Below are 22,544 nucleotides of genomic sequence, written 5' to 3'. Positions count from 1 at the left end.
TCTCCTCCCCCAGCTCTTCTTCCCATTTCCCTTTCAGCTCATCTACCATGATCTCCCCCTCGTCCCTCATTTCCCTGTATATGTCCGACACCCTACCATCCCCCACCCATGTCTCTGAGATCACTCTATCCTGCACCTCCTGCGTCGGGAGCTGCGGGAATTCCCTCACCTGTTGCCTCGCAAAAGCCCCCAGTTGCATATACCGAAATGCATTCCCTTGGGGCAACCCATATATTTCCGTCAGCGCTCCCAGACTCTCAAACGTCCCATCTACAAACAGATCTCTCAATTGTACTACCCCAGCTCTTTGCCATGCTCCAAATCCCCCATCCATTCTCCCCGGAACAAACCTATGGTTATTTCTTATCGGGGACCGCACCGAGGCTCCCGCCCTTCCCCCATGCCGTATCCACTGCCCCCAAATTTTTAATGTTGCCGCCACCACCGGGCTTGTAGTGTATTTCTTCGGTGAGAACGGCAACGGTGCCGTCACCATTGCTTGTAAGCTGGTCCCCTTGCAGGACGCCCTCTCCAATTTCTTCCACGCCGCTCCCTCCCCTTCTCCCATCCACTTACACACCATTGAAATATTGGCGACCCAGTAATAATCATTTAAGCTCGGTAGTGCCAACCCCCCCCTATCCCTACTACGCTGCAAGAACCCCCTCCTCACTCTCGGGGTCTTCCCGGCCCACACAAAACTCATAATGCTTTTCTCAATTCTCTTAAAAAAAGCCTTCGTGACCATCACCTGGAGGCACTGAAACACAAAGAGGAATCTCGGGAGAACCACCATTTTAACCACCTGCACCCTACCCGCCAGTGACAGGGACACCATGTCCCATCTCTTGAAGTCCTCCTCCATCTGTTCCACCAATCGTGTTAAATTAAGCCGGTGCAAGGTTCCCCAATTCTTGGCTATCTGAATCCCCAAGTATCGGAAGTCTCTTGTTACCTTCCTCAGCGGTAAATCCTCTATATCCCTGCTCTGCTCCCCCGGATGCACCACAAACAACTCACTTTTCCCCATGTTCAATTTATACCCCGAAAAATCCCCAAACTCCCCAAGTATCCGCATTATCTCTGGCATCCCCTCCAGCGGGTCCGCCACATACAACAACAAATCATCCGCATACAGAGATACCCGGTGTTCTTCTCCTCCCCTAAACACTCCCCTCCACTTCCTGGAACCCCTCAGTGCCATGGCCAGGGGCTCAATCGCCAGTGCAAACAATAACGGAGACAGGGGACATCCCTGCCTCGTCCCTCTGTAAAGCCGGAAGTAATCAGACCCCCGTCCATTCGTAACCACACTCGCCATCGGTGCCCTATACAGCAGCTGTACCCATCCGATATATCCATCTCCGAAGCCAAATCTCCTCAGCACCTCCCACAAATAATCCCACTCTACTCTATCAAATGCTTTCTCGGCATCCATCGCCACCACTATCTCCGCTTCCCCCTCTGGCGGGGGCATCATCATTACCCCTAGCAACCTCCGTATGTTCGTGTTCAGCTGTCTCCCCTTCACAAACCCAGTTTGGTCCTCATGTACCACCCCCGGGACACAGTCCTCTATCCTCGTCGCCATTACCTTGGCCAGAATCTTAGCATCCACATTTAAAAGAGAAATGGGCCTATAGGACCCGCATTGCAGCGCGTCTTTTTCCTTCTTTAGGAGGAGCGATATCTTTGCCTCTGACATAGTCGGGGGCAACTGCCCCCTTTCCCTAGCCTCATTAAAGGTTCTCGTCAGAAGCGGGGCCAGCAAGTCCATATACTTCCTATAAAATCCCACCGGGAATCCGTCTGGTCCCGGGGCCTTCCCCGCCTGCATGCTCCCAATCCCTTTCACTACCTCCTCCATCTCAATCTGTGCTCCCAGTCCCGCCCTCTCCTGCTCCTCCACCTTAGGGAATTCCAGCTGATCCAGAAAGCACATCATTCTCTCCTTCCCTTCCGGGGGCTGAGCTTTATATAATCTTTTGTAGGATACCTTGAACACCCCATTCACTCTCTCCGCTCCCCGCTCCATCTCTCCCTCCTCGTCTCTCACCCCCCCTATCTCCCTCGCTGCTCCCCTCTTCCTCAGTTGGTGGGCCAGCAACCGGCTCGCCTGCTCCCCATATTCATACTGTACACCTTGTGCCTTCCTCCATTGTGCCTCTGCATTACCCGTAGTCAACAAGTCAAATTCTACATGTAGCCTTTGCCTTTCCCTGTACAGTCCCTCCTCCGGTGCCTCCGCATATTGTCTGTCCACCCTCAAAAGTTCTTTCAGCAACCGCTCCCTTTCCCTACCCTCCTGCTTTCCTTTATGTGCCCTGATAGATATCAGCTCCCCTCTAACCACTGCCTTCAACGCCTCCCAGACCACTCCCACCTGAACCTCCCCATTGTCATTAAGCTCCAAGTACCTTTCAATACACCCCCACACCCTTAAACATACCCCCTCATCTGCCAATAGTCCCATGTCCATTCTCCAGGACGGGTGCTGTTCTTTTTCCTCCCCTATCTCCAGGTCCACCCAATGTGGAGCGTGGTCCGAGATAGCTATTGCCGTGTACTCCGTCCCTGTCACCTTCGGGATCAGCACCCTTCCCAATATAAAAAAGTCTATCCGTGAATATACTTTATGGACAGAGGAGAAAAACGAGAACTCCTTACTCCTAGGCCTGCTAAATCTCCATCTACTCCTCCCATCTGCTCCATAAAGTCCTTGAGCACCCTAGCTGCAGCCGGCCTCCTCCCGGTCCTGGACCTCGATCTGTCCAGCCCTGGGTCCAGCACCGTATTAAAGTCTCCCCCCATTACCAACTTTCCCGCCTCTAGGTCCGGGATACGTCCCAACATTCGCCTCATAAAATTGGCATCATCCCAGTTCGGGGCATATACGTTCACTAGAACCACCGCCTCCCCTTGCAATCTGCCACTCACCATCACGTATCTACCCCCGCTATCCGCCACTATGGTCTTTGCCTCAAACAGTACCCGTTTCCCCACTAATATAGCCACCCCCCTGTTCTTTGCGTCTAACCCCGAATGAAACACCTGCCCCACCCATCCTTTGCGTAGTCTGACCTGGTCTATCAGTTTCAAATGCGTCTCCTGCAACATAACCACATCTGCCTTTAATTTCTTTAGGTGTGCGAGTACCCGTGCACTCTTTATCGGCCCGTTCAGCCCTCTCACGTTCCACGTGATCAGCCGGGTTGGGGGGCTCTTTAACCCACCCCCCCCCCTTGTCGACTAGCCATCCCCTTTTTTAATCCAGCTCCTCACCCGGTTCCCACGTAGCCGTATCTCCCCCCGACGGCGCCCTCCCGCCTCGACCACCCCACCCCGTACCAGCTCCCCCTTCTCCCCAGCAGCAGCAACCCAGTTAATCCCCCCCCCACCCCGCTAGATCCTCTTCTAGCGTAATTGCACCCCCCATGTTGCTCCCAGAAGTCAGCAAACTCTGGCTGACCTCGGCTTCCCCCCGTGACCTCGGCCCCCACTGTGCGAGGCCCCTCCTTCCTGCTTCCCTGTTCCCGCCATGATTACCATAGCGCAGTAACAAAGCCCGCGTTTCTCACTTGGCCCCACCCCTAATGGCCGGCGCCCACAATTCCTCATCCTTCCCCCCCCCCCCCCCCCCCCCCTCTCCCACGACATGGGGAAGAGAGAAAAGTTACAGGGTCGCAAGATTAACAACTTGAGAGATCATCCCTTTTTCCCCCCCTTCACCCCACGTAATCAGACCACCACTTTGTCCCAAACGTTCTTTTTCTGGCCCGCCTATTCCAGCTGCTCCTCCACAATAAATGCCCACGCCTCTTCTGCTGTCTCAAAGTAGTGGTGCTTCCCTTGGTGTGTGACCCACAGTCTTGCCGGTTGCAGCATTCCAAATTTGACCTTCCTTTTGTGAAGCACCGCCTTGGCCCGATTGAAACTCGCCCTCCTTCTCGCCACCACCGCACTCCAATCTTGATATATGCGGATCACCGCGTTCTCCCACCTACTGTATTTCTCCAGCCCTCGGTCTTCGCGTCATAACTCGATAAGCTCCCTCCCCCTCCAATGGGCCCGTCGGGGCCTCCGATCCCATTAACGAGTGAAGCATCGTGCTCACATATGCCCCGACGTCCGCCCCCTCCGCACCTTCGGGAAGACCAAGAATCCTTAAATTCTTCCTCCTCGCATTATTCTCCAACACCTCCAGCCTTTCCACACACCTTTTGTGTTGTGCCTCGTGCATCTCTGTCTTCACCACCAGGCCCTGTATTTCGTCTTCATTATCAGCGGCCTTTGCCTTCACGACCCGAAGCTCCTGCTCCTGGGTCTTTTGTTCCTCCTTTAGCCCTTCAATCGCCTGTAATATTGGGGCCAGCAGCTCCTTCTTCATCTCCTTTTTAAGTTCTTCCACACAGCGCCGCAGGAACTCTTGTTGGTCAGGGCCCCATACTAGACGGCCACCTTCCGACGCCATCTTGCTTTGTGCTTGCTTTCCTTGCCGCTGCTCTAGAGGATCCTCCGCAATCCGGCCACTTTCCTCTCCTTTTTCCATCTGTGTCCAGGGGGAATTCCCTTCTGGTTTACCGCACAGTGTTTTTAGCCGTTAAAATTGCCGTTGGGGCTCCTATTAAGAGCCCAAAAGTCCATTCCACCGGGAGCTGCCGAAACGTGCGACTTAGCTGGTCATCGCCGCACCCGGAAGTCACCAGTTCGCTTTTTAACGACATTCGACAATGGTTTCTTGGTCATCGTTAAATTTTTAATTCCCGGTGTTTTTATTGAGTTTAAATTCCACCATTTGCCATGGCGGGATTCGAACCCTGGTTCACAGAGAATTACCCTGGGTCTGTGGATTACTGGACAGAAAACAGAGAGTAGGAGTAAATGGGTCACGGGCTGTGACGAGTGTGGTCCCACAAGGATCTGTGTTTGAAACCCAACTATTCACACAATGATTTGGATGTGGGAATTAAAAGTAATGTTTCCAAGTTTGCAGATGGCACAGGACTAGGTGGAAATGGGACGTGTTTCTCCGCAATTTGGAGAGACTAAGTGGGCAAACATTTGGCAGATGAAATACAATGCGGAGAAATGTGAGGTTATCCACTTTGGTTGGAAAAACAGAAATACAGATTTTTCTGAAATGGTGAGAGTCTGGGAAGTGTTTAATTTCAAAGGGACTTGGGTGTCCCTATTTATGAGTCAGTGAAAGCTAATATACAGGTACAGCAATTAATAAGGCAAGTGGTATGTAGACCTTCATTACAAGAGGATTTGAGTCGAGGAATAAATATGTCTTCCTGCAATTATACAGAGCCTTGGTGAGACATCACCTGGAGCTTTGGATGCAGTTTTGGTCTCCTTACCCAAGGAAAGATATAGTTGCCAGAGAGGGACTTCAACAAAGGTTCACTAAATTAATTCCTGCAATGGAGGGATTGTCCTGTGAGGAAAGATTGAAGAAACTAGGCCTTTCCTCTCTGGAGCTTAGAAGAATGAGAGGTGATCTCATTCAGGCATACAAAAGTCCTACAGTGCCTGACAGGGTAGATGGAGGAAGGATGTTTGCCATGGCTGGGGTGTCTAGAACAAGGGTAGTCTCGTGGAGCAGACCATTAAGCAACTGAGATGAGGAGGAATTTCTTCACTCAGAGGGTGGCGAATCTTTGGAATTCTCTGCCCCAGAAGGGTGTGGAAACTCAGTCATTGAGCCCATTCAGGACTGAGACCGATAGATTCTACATACCGAAAACATCAAGAGATATGGAGATAGTGGAGGAAAATGGTGGTGAGGTAGAAGATCAGCCAAGATCTCAATGAATGGCAGAGTTAGCTCGAATGGCTGAATGACCTACTCATGCTCCTATTTCTTAAGTTTTTATGTTTTATCAATGGAACTCACCAGTTTTTCAACTATATCATTATTTTTACTTCTATATTAACTTCACCGTAGCACCATAATATTTGAACATGTTTGTCAATAGTGCAACATCACTTGGAAAACTTTATGAATACTATTTCAAACTTCATTAATCCTCAAATATATCTGTGTTACACCTTATTAATACTTAAATTTGCAGCACTTACAAAATGTAAATCAACATGTTTCATTAATGTTTTCATGTATTTTCCTAATTCTTCAACACACTTGACTAATACTAGTGCCATACATTCATATTTGCAGCTAGCTCTCTCATTAATGCTTCATCGTGTTCACTAATCCTTCATCTTCAATTAATGCTCAACATTGCTTCACCAATCAATGTCTCAAATTGCTTTATTGGTATCTAAGATTCATCACTAATGCTTCAATATACGACACTTTGCTTCACCATTACTGAAAGTCTTAAATAAAAGCAAAATACTGCAGACGCTGGAAATCGGAAATAAAAACAGCAAATTCTGGATAAACTCAGCAGGTCTGTCAGCATCTGTGGAGAGAGCAACCCAGTTAACATTTCAAGTTGAAGAGGGGTACAGATGTGATGGATTATATACTTGGAAATGGGGAGTGGAAGAAGAGGAGCAGAATAGAAGGTCAGGGATAGGTTGGAGTTAAGGAAAGATGGACAACAATATCATGGACACCAGACAAAGAGAGTGTTAATTAAGGCCTGAAGAATGTGCTGATAGTGGCACAAAGGTGTGGTAGTACCAGGTATTGCGGTACCTAAGAGGCTGATGGCCATTGGTTAGACACAGGAGTCTACCATTGGCTGTTGTACATAGCTCCGCCCTGACAGGCGGAGTATAAGAAACAGTGCCGTCCCAGCAGCCTTCACTTTCTGTATCGAAGCTGCTGGGGAACAAGTTCTAGTAGAATAAAGCCTTCAGTTATTAAATCACTTCATCTTGAGTGTAATTGATTGCGCATCAATTTAATCTGCTAGACTTAAGCTGGAAGGATGGATCTCCGAATCAAACCGGTGTGCCTTCAACTCAGCCCCCACGCGGAGAACTCAGCTGCAATATTTAAACACTGGCTGGCGTGCTTTAAGGCTACCTCGAGACGGCCGGAGGCACCCCCACAGAAGGACAGAAAATGCACCTCCTGCGCTCAAGGGTCAGCCCTGTGATCTACCCCCTTATCAAGGAGGCGGAGAACTATGATGCCACGATCGAACTGCTAGAACGACATTATATCCGCCCTGTAAATCAGGTCTACGCTCGTCACCTGTTTGCGACTAGACGGCAAAGCCTGGGGAATCGTTGAAAGATTTCTACCGGGCGCTACTGGTGCTGGGCCGAAACTGTGGCTGCCCGCAAGTTTCGGGGAGCCAGCACACGGAACTTTTAATCAGGGATGCTTTTGTAGCAGGTATGAGCTCCCCAGATATCCGCCGAAGACTCCTAGAAAGGGACACTCTGGGACTTAGAGAGGCACGGTCCCTGGCAGGGTCCATGGACATTGCCTACAAAAACGCGTAGTCCTATGCGCCCGACCGCGCGGTGGCCCCCTGGGCTGCATGGCACCCCACAGCGGCAGCCCCACAGACCTTCCCCCTGACCCCGCCGGCCTGCGCTATGAGACGGCCCGCTAACGCCGCTGGGCCCCGCTGTTTCTTCGGCGGGCAGGCGAATCATCCCCGCCCGCGCTGTCCGGCCCGCACCGTCACCTGGAAAGGGTGCGGCAAGAAGGGCCACTTTGTAGGGGTCTGCCAAGCCCGCGCCGTGGCCGCGGACTCCAGCGACTATGGACCGCCGCAGCAACCCCCCCTTCAGGCCCCAACCGGCCAGCGCTCACTGCCATCCCCCTATCCTCGGGCCACGTGCGACCCACGGGCATGGCCATCTTGCCCCCCGGACACCACGCTGGATGGTTGGGTGCCGCCATTTTGTCCATCGCCGCCGCCATCTTGTTCATCCCCATACACCATGTGCGACCCATGGGTGACACCATTTTGGATGGGGCCCCAGGCCCCCAGCACGGCCGACTACACGCTGCCCGATCAGAACTCGCAATTGCTTCGCCTGGCCTCGGTGACACTGGACCAAAGTCGACCCCGGACACTCGCAACAGCTACAACAACGGTCTTCATCAAAGGCCATGAGATGACTTGCCTGATTGATTCTGGGAGCACGGAAAGCTTTGTTCACCCCAACACGGTAAGGCGCTGTTGACTTGTAACCCACCCTGTAAATCAAAGGATCTCCCTGGCCGCCGGGTCACACTTGGTGGAGATAAAGGGGTTCTGCCGAGCGAAACTCACTGTCCAAGGCAGGAAATTCGACAATTTCCGCCTGTATGTCCTGCCGCACCTCTGCGCGGCTACCCTCCTGGGGTTGGACTTCCAATGCCATTTGCAAAGCCTGACCTTAAATTCAGCGGCCCTATACCTCCCCTTACTGTCTGTGGCCTCGCGACCTTTAAGGTCGACCCGCCTTCCCTGTTTGCGAACTTCACCCTGGATTGCAAACCCGTCGCCACCAGGAGCAGGCAGTACAGTGCCCAGGGCCTGAACTCCATCAGGTCAGAGGTCCAAAGGCTGCTGGGGGAAGGGGTCATCGAAGCGAGTAACAGTCCCTGGAGAGCTCAAGTAGTGGCGGTAAAGACCGGGGAGAAACATAGGATGGTCATTGACTACAGCCAGACCATCAACAGGTTTACGCAGCTGGACGCGTACCCTCTCCCCCGTATAGCCGACCTGGTAAACAGGATCGCACAATACAAGGTCTTCTCCACGGTGGATCTCAAGTCCGCCTACCACCAGCAACCCCTCCGTAATAGTGACCGCAAGTACACTGCCTTCGAAGCAGATGGCCGGCTCTATCAATTTTTAAGAGTTCCCTTTGGTGTCACTAATGGGGTCTCGGTCTTCCAGCGAGAGATGGACCGAATGGTTGACCGGTACGGCTTACGCGCAACGTTCCCGTATCTGGATAACGTCACCATCTGCGGCCATGACCAGCAGGACCACGACACCAACCTCCGCAAATTTCTCCAGACCGCGAAAATCCTTAATCTGACACACAATAAGGATAAATGCATGTTTAGCACCGCCAGTCTAGCCATTCTAGGCTACGTAGTGCAAAGTGGAGTTATAGGCCCCGACCCTGAAAGCATGCGCCCGCTTATGGAGTTCGCCCTCCCTCACTGCCCCAAGGCCCTGAAGCGCTGCCTCGGGTTCTTCAGCTATTATGCACAGTGGGTCCCCAACTACGCAGACAAAGCCCGACCCCTAATCCAGTCCACAACCTTCCCCCTGTCGACGGAGGCCCGCCAGGCCTTCAGCCGCATCAAAGCAGACATTGCAAAGGCCACGATGCGCGCCATCGATGAGTCCCTCCCCTTCCAGGTCGAGAGCGATGCGTCCGACGTAGCTCTGGCGGCCACCCTCAACCAAGCGGGCAGGCCCGTGGCCTTCTTCTCCCGCACTCTCCATGCTTCTGAAATTCGCCATTCCTCGGTCGAAAAAGAGGCACAAGCCATAGTAGAAGCTGTGAGACATTGGAGGCATTACCTGGCCAGCAGGAGATTCACTCTCCTCACGGACCAATGATCGGTTGCCTTCATGTTCGATAATGCACAGCGGGGCAAGATTAAGAACGACAAGATCTTGCGGTGGAGGATAGAACTCTTCACCTTCAACTACGAGATCTTGTACCGTCCATGGAAGCGAAACGAGCCTCCTGATGCCCTGTCCCCGCGGCACTTGTGCCACTACACAAGTGGACCGCCTCCGATCCCTCCACAAGGACCTCTGCCACCCGGGGGTCACTTGCTTTTTCCATTTTATCAAGACCCGCAACCTACCTTACTCCATCGAGGAGGTCAGGTCAGTCACCAGGGACTGCCAAATCTGCGCAGAGTGCAAACCGCACTTCTACCGACCAGAGAGGGCGCACCTGATAAAGGCTTCCCGTCCCTTTGAACGCCTCAGCATGGATTTCAAAGGCCCCCTCCCCTCCACCGACCGCAACACGTATTTCCAGAACGTGATTGACGAGTACTCCCGGTTCCCTTGCGCTATTCCCTGCCCAGACATGACCACAATCACCGTCATCAAGGCCCTCCAGGGTATCTTTACACTGTTCGGTTTCCCCGCGTACATACACAGTGATAGGGGGTCCTCCTTTATGAGCGACGAACTGTGTCAATTCCTGCTCAGCAAGGGCATCACCTCGAGCAGGACGACCAGTTACAACCCCCGGGGAAACGGGCAGGTAGAGAGGGAGAACAGAACGGTCTGGAAGACTGTTCTACTGGCCCTACGGTCCAGGGATCTCCCAGTCTCCCGCTGGCAAGAAGTCCTCCCGATGGCCCTCCACGCCATCCGGTCGCTGCTCTGTACAACCACAAATCAGACACCTCATGAACGTCTCCTTGTTTTCCCCAGGAGGTCCTCCTCCGGGACCTCGCTCCAACCTGGCTAGCGACACCCGGACCCATCCTGCTTCGGAAGCACAAGTCGGACCCGTTGGTCAAGAGGGCCCACTTGCTACACGCTAACCCCCAGTACGCCGACGTGGCGTTCCCTGACGGCCGGCAAGATACAGTCTCCCTTCGGGACCTGGCGCCCGCCGGAACCCCACGCGCACCCGAACCATTGCCCCCACCCCCACCTCCCCCACAGCACCTCACTGGAGAGTCAGTGCTCCCGCCGCTCCTGCCTAGGCCCAACCACCCACCGACGCCCCCGGAGGTCGATGTGGCAGGCCCGAAGCCAGGGTGAGATGAGATGTAGGTGAGATGTTCGACATCGGATGGCTCCCACGTAGAATGTGGTAAGAAGGCTGAAGTCTGGTCCCAGGGGAACTCTGGAGGAATGTAAAAAAGAAGAGAAAGATGTTTTAAAGCAGTTTGGTGGAAGTTTTTTTTTTCTCCCCTTTTTTTTCTGTGAAGGAAGAAAAATTTTTTTTTTTTTAAAAAAACAGTTTGAAGAAGGACAGAAGGGTGAAAAGAGGAAAAAAGAAAGGAAAAACAATAAGCCGTTAAAGGATGCGAAGAGCAGCGCGAAGAAAGGAGGAAACACGAGCTCGCCGCTGAATGAGAGGACGAGCAAAAGCGCTGACAAGGTGGCGGATGCTGGGCCGCATGGTGGGTCCGCACTGCTTACGGTGGAGAAGATGACCGAGGTGATGGCAGTGGAGCTGGAAAAACAGTTTGCGAGGCACATGGAGGCCTTGAGGAAGGAGACGGCGGTTGCATTGAAGTCATTGGTGGAGGAGACAATCGCCCCGGTGAGGGTGGCTGTGGCAAAGACATCGGCCGAGGTGAGAGAGCAGGGCGAGAAGATGAAGGAAGTGGAGGAGGCCGTGTCACAGCACAGCGACCAGTTCACCTCGATGGGGGACGTGCTGCAGAGGGTGGTGGAGTCAACAGAGGACTCTGAGAATTGTGGGCTTGCCCGAAGGGACACAGGGCCCAAGGCCAACAGAGTACTTCGCTAAGAAGTTGGCGGAGCTGATGGGGGAAGGTGAGAACACCTCCCGGTATGAGCTAGACCGAGCTCATCAGTCATTAAGGCGAAAGCCCAAAGTGAACGAGCCGCCAAGAGCAGTAATTATCTGCTTCCATAAGTACTGCATGAAGGAGAAGGTGTTAAGCTGGGCGAAGCAGAAGTGCGACGTGCAGTGGGATGGTGCTGTAATTCCACCAGGACTTGACGGTGGAGTTGGCAAAAAGACGAGTGGTGTTCGGCCGAGTGAAGGCAGCATTGTACAAAAAGGGGGTGTGATTTGGTATGGTATACCCGGCAAAGCTGAGGGTAACATATAATGCCAAAGACTTTTATTTCGAGACAGCGGAGGCGGCTGAGGCGTTCATGAGGGCAGGAGGCTTGGGACAGACGTGAGGAGGAGAGCTGGAAGAGAGACTGTGGACAGTGTTTGGGCAGCTGGAAAATGTATAAATGCTACAACTTTCTTTTTGTTGATGTGTATTGCAATTTACTTCTCTTGAAATGAAAAATGAAATGAAAATCGCTTATTGTCACAAGTAGGCTTCAAATGAAGTTACTGTGGAAAGCCCCTAGTCGCCACATTCCGGCGCCTGTTTGGGGCATTGCATTGTTACAGAGTTCAAGTTAATGGTTGGGTTGATTGGCGTTCTGTGTTGCGACGGTTATATCCTATGTTAGTGAATTGTATGGGTTGGATTGTTGTTTTTGTTTTTTCTTTCTCTGGGACTGGGTGGGAGGGGACGGTATACCTTGACGGGGGGAGCCACCCGCGCTGGCTAACTAAAGTCGGCTAATGAACAGAGGTGAGGTGAGAGGAGGGCTGCGGACATTGGAGCCTGGTTAGCAGGTTTCAATGGGCCTACGAGGCGAGCGAGAAGGGGGAAGGGATTGATTCTGGGAGATGTTCTTTCAAGAGGAAATGTAGGTGGGGTTCTAGGGATGTGGGAAAGGGGTTCGATGTTAATAATGGACAGGGGTGGATCAGGCTTATGGGGCAGGTCCCGGTGGGATGATGATGATGGATAAGAAGGGTGGGGAGAGGGGTGGTGAGAGACCCCCAGTTAGGGTAGTCACGTGGAACGTGAGAGGGCTAGGCGGTCCGGTCAAGAGGTCAAAGGTGCTTGCGCATCTTAAACGTTTGAAAGCCGATATGGCAATGCTGCAGGAGACTCACTTGAGGGTGAAGGACCAGGTGAGACTTAAAAAGGGCTGGGTTAGCCAAGTGTTTCACTCTGGATTTGGCGAAGGGCTTGAGGGATAGCGGTACTGGTCAGCAAAAGAATACGCTTCCAGATGGAGAAGGTGGTGGCAGATCAGGGGGGTAGATATGTGATTGTGACAGGGGCGTTGGAAGGGAGGTTAGTGGCGCTGTTAAGTGTATACGGTCCCAATTGGGACGATGTGGGATTCGCAAAGAAGGTGTTTGGGGCCATCCCCGACTTGGACACACACAAACTGATTGTGGGGAGGGGACTGGAACTTGGTGCAGGAGCCAAGGTCGGACAGATCACGGCCACGCTCGCTGGTCCCATCAGAGGGGGGGCGGCGAAGGCGCTGGCTGGGCTAAAGGTGGAAATGGGAGGGGTGGACCCTTGGAGGTTTCTGCACCCGAGTGAACGGGAGTACTCGCTTTTCTCAGCAGTCCATAAGGTATACTTGCGGATCGACTTTTTCGTGGTGGGGAAGGCTTTGCTGGCTGGGGTTAAGGGGTCGGAATACTCGGCAATTGCAGTGGCAGATCATGCTCCGCATTGGGTGGATATAGTACTGGAGAAGGGGGTAGTGCAGAGGCCGGGGTGGAAATTAGAAGTGGGACTTTTGGGGAACCAAGTGTTCTGTGACAAAATTGAAAAGGTAATTAAGGAATATGTAGGTTTCAACTGTACGGGTGAGGTGTCGAAGGCAGTTGTCTGGGACGCTCTAAAGGTGGTGGTGAGGGGTGAGGTAATTTTGTTTAAGGCCAGGGTGGACAAAGAGGAGAAGTTGGAGCGGTAGAGGGTAATAGATGAGATGTTGGAGGTAGATAGGAGGTATACAGAAGACGGGGACCCAGCAAAGCTGGAAAAGAGGAAGGAACTACAGGCGAGCTTCACCGACTGTCTACCAGGAAGGCAGTGCGCCAACTGAGACGAGCAAGGGGTGCAGTTTATGAACACGGAGATAAGGCAGGGCGTATGTTAGCAGGTCAGCTCCGGAGGGAGGCAGCAGCAAGGGAAATTCTTCAGGTGAGGGATAGGGCAGGGAAGTTGATGGTGGCTCCGGATCTGATTAACAAGGTTTTTGAAGTGTTTTATGAGAGGTTGTACAGGTCAGAGCCACCTGGGGGAGACCGTGAGATGCAGGAATTTCTAGATGGGTTGGAGTACCCGAGGCTAGGGGAGGGGGCCAGGGCTACATTAGAAGGAGCAATAGTGGAGCAGGAGATAAAGGATGCGATTGGGAGGCTGCAGTCGGGGAAGGTGGCAGGGCCGGATGGGTATCCAGTGGAATATTATAAAAAATTCAAGAATAAGCTGGCACCCCTGATGGTGGGGATGTTTGAAGAGGCGATAGGGAAGGGGGGGTTGCCACAAACCTTGGGGCAGGCATCGATTTCCCTGTTGCTAAAAAAATATAAGGATCCGACGGAGTGTGGGTCGTATAGGCCCGTATCACTTCTGAACGTGGACGAAGGTACTGGCGGGTAGGCTGGAGGAGTGCCTCCCGAAGGTGATAGGGGAAGATCAGACGGGGTTCGTGAGAGGGAGGCAGCTCTTTTCGAACATTAGGAGGGTATTGAACGTCATTATGGCACCGGCAGAGGGGAAGGAAACAGAGGTGGTTGTGGCATTGGACGCTGAGAAGGCGTTTGATTGGGTAGAATGGGGGTACGAAATGGCAGTGCTGGAGCGGTTTGGGATTAGACCAAGATTTGTGAACTGGGTAAAGCTACTATATAAGGAGCCGAGGGCGAGTGTCCGCTCAAACAACATCAGCTCGAGATACTTTTCTCTCCACCGTGGGACGAGGCAGTGATGTCCTATGTCCCCCCTGCTGTTTGCACTTGTGAGTGAGCCGTTGGCCATCGCATTAAGAAGTTTGGGAGCATGGAAAGGAATAGTGCGGGGGGATAGAGCATACGGTGTCCTTATATGCCGACGACTTGCTGTTATACGTGTCAGGACCGAGTGTGTCGATAGGGGGAATATTGGAGCTGCTTCGAGTATTTGGGTCTTTCTCGGGGTACAAGCTGAATCTAGACAAGAGTGAGTATTTTGTGGTGTCTCGGCCGGGGGTGGGGGCAGAGGTGGCGGGGGGTTGCCATTCCGTAGGGCAGGGACTCATTTTAGGTGTCTGGGGGTGCAGGTTGCCCGGGAGTGGGGGGGGGGGGGGGGGGGGGAGTGGGGGGGGGGGGGCGGGCTTCGCAGGTACAACATCTCTAGTTTGGTGGGGAGAGTGAAAGCTGATCTGGCAAGGTGGGATGGTCTTCCTCTGTCACTGGCGGGTCGGGTACAGGCGGTTAAAATTAATGTGTTGCCGTGATTTCTGTTTATTTTTCAATGCCTACCGATTATCTTGCCAAAGGCTTTTTTCGGAGAGATTGAGGGAAGGATTACCTCGTTCGTATGTGGAGGGAAGGTGGCCAGAGTTAGAAAGGTGCTGCTACAGAGGGGAAGGCAGGCAGGGGGTTTGGGTCTTCCGAACCTGGGGCGAAATTCTCCGGAAACGGCGCGATGTCCGCCGACTGGCACCCAAAACGGCGCCAATCAGACGGGCATCGCGCCGCCCCAAAGGTGCGGAATGCTCCGCATCTTTGGGGGCCGAGCCCCAACATTGAGGGGCTAGGCCGACGCCGGAGGAATTTCCGCCCCGCCAGCTGGCGGAAACGGCATTAGTTGCCCCGCCAGCTGGCGGGGCAAAGACATCTCTGGGCGGCGCATGCGCGGGAGCGTCAGCGACCGCTGACAGTTTCCCACGCATGTGCAGTGGAGGGAGTCTCTTCCACCTCTGCCATGGTGGAGACCGTGGCGGAGGCGGAAGAGAAAGAGTTCCCCCACGGCCCAGGCCCGCCCGCGGATCGGTGGGCCCCGATCGCGGGCCAGGCCACCGTGGGGGCACCCCCTGGGGTCAGATCGCCCCGCGCCCCCCCCAGGACCCCGGAGCCCGCCCACGCCACCTTGTCCCGCCGGTAAGGTAGGTGATTTAATTTACGCCGGCGGGACAGGCAATTTATCGGCGGGACTTCGGCCCATCCGGGCCAGAGAATCGAGCGGGGGGGCCCGCCAACCGGCGCGGCGCGATTCCCGCCCCCGCCGAATCTCCGGTGCCGGAGACTTCGGCAATCGGCAGGGGCGGGATTCACGCCAGCCCCCAGCGATTCTCCGGTCCGGCAGGGGGTCGGAGAATCTCGCCCCTGATGTACTACGACTGGGCGGCGAATGTGGAGAAGGTGCGGAGCTGGGTCAGAGGGGTTGATTCCCAGTGGGTCAGAATGGAGGAGAGTTTGTGCAGGGGGTTGGGACTGAAAGCACTAGCAACAGCGCGGCTCCCGATAGCCCCGGGGAAATACTCAGTGAGTCCGGTAATAATAGCTTCATTGAGAATTTGGAGGCAGTTTCACCAACACTTCGGGTTGGGGGCAGGGTCAAGGGAAATGCTGATTCAGGGGAACCACCGATTTGAGCCAGGGAGGTGGGATGGAAGTTTTTGGAAATGGGAGGAGAAGGGGATTAAGATGCTAAAAGATTTGTTTCTTAGGGGTCGGTTTGCAGGACTGAAGGAGCTGGAAGCGAAGTATGGGCTGGAGCGGGGGGGGGGGGGGGAGTGTTTTGATACATGCAAGTTCGAGATTTTGCCAGAAAGGAGATACAGAGCTTCCCGATGGAACCGGCCTCCACATTGCTGGAGGAGATGCTGACGACAGGGGGACTGGAAAAGGGAGTAGTGTCAATGGTTTACGGAGCTATTTTGGAAGAGAAGAAGGCACCACTGGAAAGGATCAAAGCAAAGTGGGAGGAAGAGTTGGGAGAGGATATGGAGGAGGGGTTCTGGTGTGAGGTGCTCCGGAGAGTAAATGCCTCCACCTCTTGAGCGCGGTTGGGGCTGATGCAGTTGAAGGTGGTATACAGAGAACACCTCACGAGGGCGAGGATGAGCCGATTCTTTGAAGGAGTAGAAGATGTGTGTGAGCATTGCGGATGGGGCTCCACTAATCACGTTCATATGTTTTGGTCCTGTCCAAAGCTAGAGGATTACTGGAAGGAGGTGTTGCTAACTTTGCCTTAGTTTAATTGCTCTGTTTTATCACCTTTGCTCTTGAGTCGGCAGGTATCTTTCTGATACCGCCACGTGGTTCAAGTCCGAGTAATGATCAATAATCCAATACACCGCTTAGTAAGATTTAAATCAAAGCACATTTATTATACACAGTAATCACTACTCATGCATAAATTCTACGTCTAAGCTACTTCTACGTCTAACAGGCCAATACTTAACTCGGAACTGGCCCACCAGGTCAGGGAAACGAATGGCCTTTCGTTCGGGTTCTGAGCCTGCGCGATTCGAAGTTGGTACAGATTGGTAGCTAGGAGCGCCTATCTCGTAGCGAGCGTTGAAGTAAGACTTACTAGATTTCAGCAATGGCTGGACCGGTCACTGTCAAGGGTTGGTTCGCGTTGCTGAGTGACCCGGTCAAAAAGAACGATTTGAACTTGGACTCGATTCTTATAGTCCCCAGGGGCTTCCCGCCTTTCGGGGCGGACCCTGTGCCTGGTTCCAACTTTGTCCCAATCACTTGGTTCGATTTTCTCCAATGCTGGAGTGGTTCCCTGATCGATGGGCGGTCTTGAGGTGGTCTTTCACCTCCCATTGTGTAGGCTTCTGCTGGCGCCACGGAGTCTGGTTTGGCTTTATGTGTCTAAATGTTGCTCATTGTTCCCGGGGATTGCTCATTAGTATGCAGATGGCTGGTGTTTTGTTATGCTGATGGTTGCCGGTATCGATCTTGTCTGGCCTTTCCAGAGGTAAATACACACTCAACCCGCAACTGCTTGTTTGTGTCCTGTTGGCTGACTTTCCCATCAGCCTTTGCCGTTCGCCATTTTAAATCGGGAGTTAGCCATTCTAAATCAGGAGTTAGCCATTTTAACTGGCTACAGAGGTTTTTAGGGTCATTTCCAAGGTGGTGCACGTGAAACTAGACCCGGATCCCCGGGAGGCCATATTCGGGGTGTCTGACCAGCCAGGGTTGGAAACGGGTGCGGAGGCAGATGCTGTAGACTTCACCTCATTGATCGTCCGAAGGCGGATCCTGTTGGGATGGAGAGCAGCCTCTCCACTCTGTGCCCTGGCGTGGCGGGGGGACCTGTTAGAATTCTTGACGCTTGAGACGGTTAAGTTTGAACTGAGGGGAAGGATGGAGGGGTTCTCCAATTCATGGGCATTATTCATTATGCACTTTCAAGAACTGGATAACATTGAGCATTAATTGGGGGGGATGGGTGGGAGGGTTGGGGGGAGGGGGGGCTATGTGTCTTAAGGGTGACTATGGGTGATTCCTGATGCCTTTCTGTCATTTGTTTGTGTGAACATGCGGGCTAATGTTTGGGGTTTGGTGGGAGGATAGGATCGTTGTTATTGATATGGGGATTGACATATTTGTTACTGATTATTGTTTATTGTTGGCGGGTGTAAATTTGGGAGAAAATGTGATAAAGGACGAGAATAAAAAATATTTTTTAAAAAATAATGGCCGTCTTTTACCGAACAACCCGCCACGTGTTTTCCGCCAGTGGAAGCGGCCCGCCAGCGGGATTTACTGGTCCTGTCATTGTCAATGGGATTTCCCGTTGACTGCACCCCTCATCTCTGGGAAACCCCTGTACTGTCGTGGGATCGGAATATCCCATCGGCCTGAACAGCCAGTAAATCCCGCCCAATATATTTAATTAATACTTTGGCATATTTAATTAATATAAGTACCCCACTCATACAACAATGCCCTTTAATAATACAAAACACTTTATTAGGTTTCTCAGATATTGTGACATGTTTCACTGAGGCAACATGCATTATTAATGCTCCAATTTACACTAATGCTACAATGAACTTCATTAGTACTGCAGCATCCTGCATGTTTCACAGCTATAACACACTTCACTAGTTCAATCGTTTACTTACTTCACTAATACCACAACATAATGCGGAACTGTTTTCAGGAATTTTATAGTTTGCTTTACCAATACTACAACCAATGTTGCAGCATGATTTGCTAGTCCAACACCATAGGTGCCAACTATGACTGTTTCACTCCAGTTTCCCTGCCTTGTCAGTGTGTCATGCTTGCTAATTAACAGCAACACTTTTAACAGCCAAAGGTTGTTTTGCCGAATTTCCCTGAATTCTCCTGGCATGAGGGCTTTTTGTGCATGCATAATATTTAACTGAGACTTCTTAGTGCTGTTGACGGATGGTAAATACCTTTTTGCATGCACAAAGACTGAATGACATATGTGGGTCCAAACACGTAACAGCAGATAGTTAAGGAAATTAAAAATCTTGCTTTATCTTTTGAATTTGTGACCCCTGTACTCTATTGTTGTGAGGCACAACATTCCTGAAGACATTCACTTGATTGTGCTGGAAAATGTGCTAAAAGAGAGAGCCACAAAGGAACATTTGCTGAGCAAGTAACGTCACAGCCCTAATTAAAAATAAACCTTGCATCTTCAGGGCTCACATTCCCTGCAAGATTTCTAAACTACCCACTACAAAAATGCCTTCACGTGTATTTTGTTTTTTTACAAAGAACAATACAGCACAGGAACAGGCCCTTTGGTCCTCTGAGCCTGTACCAGTCATGATACCACCCTTGGCCAAATCCCTCAGCACTTCCTTGTGCCGTATCCCTCTAAGGAACAATCAGCCTAATAATTGACTTGGAAGTGGCAACCATTGACTCGGAGTACTTTATAAGCATGCATTAAATGCTTATGACTTTTTATTCATTCAAGGGATGTGGGTGTTGCTGGTGAGGCCAGTATTTTTGTCCATCCCTAATTGCCCTTGAAAATCCATCCCTAATTGCCCCTTATCGAACTGCTGCAGTCCATGGGGAACTTCCAGATGGTGGTGATCCCATGTATCTCTTTGTTGTAACACCCACGAGACCCACAGGGCCGACCCGATTGATCTTCCCTTGGGGCTCCATTGAGGGGTGGACGCCCAACAGCTGGTCATAATCCGCACGGGCATTTCGAGATGACCATGATTAAACCCCCCATGAGCCTCGCCGAATACGAGCGACTCTCGTTTTCAGTACTCCTCATTAAGTACAATACTCTGCAATTCCAGTATCAGGAGCGGGATTCTCCCTTGTCCGACGCCTATCGGGCGGAGAATCCCTGTTTACGACTGAATTGGGGGCGGCGCCTGTTTTGTATGCTCCGTCCCCTCAAAAACGGCATTATCGAGGGGCACGCCACCCGCCGTTAGGATGGCCTCAGGCCGTTACCTGTAGGCCCTCCCCCGATGTTCCGCCCCCAATGGGCCGAGTTCCCGATGGCGCGGGGGACTTGTGCTCTCAGTTTTCAGGTGTCCTGCGCCGCCACAGTTCGGGGGAGCTGTGCTGCTGGCCGGGGGGTGGGGCTTCGGCGAGGGTTGGGGGGACTGGTGCGGGGTGGCCAAGAGGTGGCGAGAGGGTGTCCATGGGGGCACTATCTGGCAGGTCGATTCCGTGCGCAGCCGCGCCATGTTGTACGACGCAACCACTGCAGGTCGTCGCCGTGCACATGCGCGGCCACGGACCCAGCGGCCGGGTGTTTTACATGGCGTGTCTGCTAGCCCCTCACCGGTCAGAGAATCATTGCAGGGGCGGCACCAACTTATACGTCATTAAAACCAGACACATCCTCTGAACATATCCTCAAAATCGGAGAATCCAGCCCCAGCTTTATGGGGAGACAGTGGTGTAGTTGGAATGTCATTAAACTAGTAATCCAGAGGCCCAGGCTAATGATTTAGGGACAGGGATTTAAATCTTAATATGGCAGCCAGTGGGCTAGTCTCAGTAATGGTGACTATGCCAACTACTCTCTGGTTCACTAATGCCCTTTTAGGGAAGGAAATTTGCCATCCTTACCTGGTCTGGCCTATATATGTGGGGAGCAGTACCGGGAGCAGTGCTGTGGGAAAAGGCTTCCATTGGGACAGTTCGGAGAGAGGGGTTCCGTGTTTGTGGAATGAATCATTTCTTTATTTTACATCATGGTACCCTCGCAGAAGACTAAGGTGCTAGCAGAGTGGGCTCATTCAGAACTTGCAATGGCACCCTATCCCCGTAACCCGACCTAACCTTTTGGACACTAAGAGGCAATTGAGCATGGCCAATCCCTGCCTGCCAAAACCTGCCTCCCTGTAACCAGCCTCTCCACCCCCGGAACCCCCGCCCCACCAGCCCCCCAGCCTCTGGCGAAGACCTCCCTGCCAGCGAAATGGCTCCCCCCCCCCCCCCCCCCCCCCCCCCGACTGTGGCAGTGCTGGACTCAGTCCACAGCCGCCACGTGAGGTTCTCGCGAGCGGCGCCATTGTGGTCTTGGCCTGCCGGGGGCGGAGCATCGGGGGAGAGCCTCAGGTGACGTCCTGAGGCTGTCCCGACGGCGTGCAGTACGCTGTTTTCGAGGGGGCAGAGCATCGCAAAAATGGCGCCGCTCCCGATTCCGGCGTAAAAGTGGATTCTCCGGCCGATTGCCGAACACGATTTCAGCGTCGGCGATCCGAAAATCGAGCCCCACAGTTTTTGGATACGGGGCAGCAGATTTAAAACAATGTGAGAAGAAATGACTTCTCTCAAAGGGTCCTGAATCTGTGGAATTCACGACCATAGACTGCAGTGGATGCTGGGACATTGAGTAAATTTAAGGAGGAGATAGACCGATTTTTAATTAGTAATGGGTTGAGGGGTAATGGAGAATGGGCAGGAAAGAATTGAGATTGAGAGGAGAGCAGCCATGATCATAATGAATGGCTTGATGGGCTGAATTGTCTACTCCTGCTCTTCGTTCTTATGTTCTTACAAATCCATATCTGAGTGCAAGCGGGCTACTGCCTATCTCATTGCATGAAAATGGAGCCAATTAAAGTCCCAAACAACATAGTGACCGGCAAGTTTCCTTTCCCTCTTTGTCCGCCTCAACCTCTCTGCAATATGAATAAGTTCAATTACACCATCCTGTTTGAATGTCTCTCTTTCGCTATCCAGCTGAGTGGAACTGTCTTCACAAGGTTTCATTCTGACCTAGTTATGGGCAGCACGGTGGCGCAGTGGGTTAGCCCTGCTGCCTCACGGCGCCGAGGTCCCAGGATCGATCTCGGCTCTGGGTCACTGTCCGTGTGGAGTTTGCACATTCTCCCCGTGTTTGCGTGGCCACAACCCAAAGATGTGCAGCGTAGGTGGATTGGTCATGCTAAATTGCCCCTTAATTGGAAAAAATGAATTGGGTACTCTAAATTTATTTTTTAAATAAAAAATTCTTACTTAGTCATGCATCTCTAACAATTGTCCCTGTTCCATGTTCCCAAAAGATCCAGCCGTGACCCCCTCCTCTTCCTCACATCTGTGCTTCCCCTTGATCATTTCAAGTACAGAGCTCGGATCAGCTTTCAAAACAGAAGCTGATAGCATACTGCCCCATCTCCCCACAGGTTCTACTGCTCCTATGTTATCAAACTATTTGTCCAACATTTACATCTAGGAAAAAGCTTGCTAAGCATTGGGAAGGTGCAAGTTATCATTTTCCTCCAACAACTTTCACTTTCCAGTCTCAGAGTGTTTGCAACCTTGGCATTCTGGTCAAACATTGTTTCTGGCCTCATATCCTCTCCAAGGACATAGTTTTGGTGGATGGGCCGTGTTAAATTGCCCCTTAGTGTCCAGGGATGTACAGGTTAGGTGAGATTACGAGGACAGGGTGGGGGAATGGGCCTAGGTGGAGCCCTCTTTCAAAGGGTCGGCCCAGACTCGATGGGTCAAATGGACTCCTTCTGCACTGTAGAGATTGTATGATTCTATGACTGCCATCTTCCATCTTTGTATCATTGTCGAATTCTGCCCTACATCATCTCATTTGCTGCTGCAACTTTCATTCATGCCTTTTCGTACAATCTCTA

The 22,544-nt window shown here is 52.2% G+C and overlaps 1 protein-coding gene across 1 annotated transcript in view; it reads left to right on the top strand.

Annotated features, from left to right (window-relative positions):
• The window catches only part of LOC140426516 (ALK tyrosine kinase receptor-like), a 1,637,280-nt gene that overhangs the window by 1,081,587 nt on the left and 533,149 nt on the right, over positions 1-22,544 (top strand). The gene's annotated exons all lie outside the window — the stretch shown is intronic.

Source organism: Scyliorhinus torazame, chromosome 1 (genome assembly GCF_047496885.1).
Source record: "Scyliorhinus torazame isolate Kashiwa2021f chromosome 1, sScyTor2.1, whole genome shotgun sequence".
In the NCBI taxonomy this organism is placed as follows: domain Eukaryota; kingdom Metazoa; phylum Chordata; class Chondrichthyes; order Carcharhiniformes; family Scyliorhinidae; genus Scyliorhinus; species Scyliorhinus torazame.
Note: the sequence above shows the minus strand (reverse complement) of the source record. Positions and strands in the feature narration are given on the sequence as shown.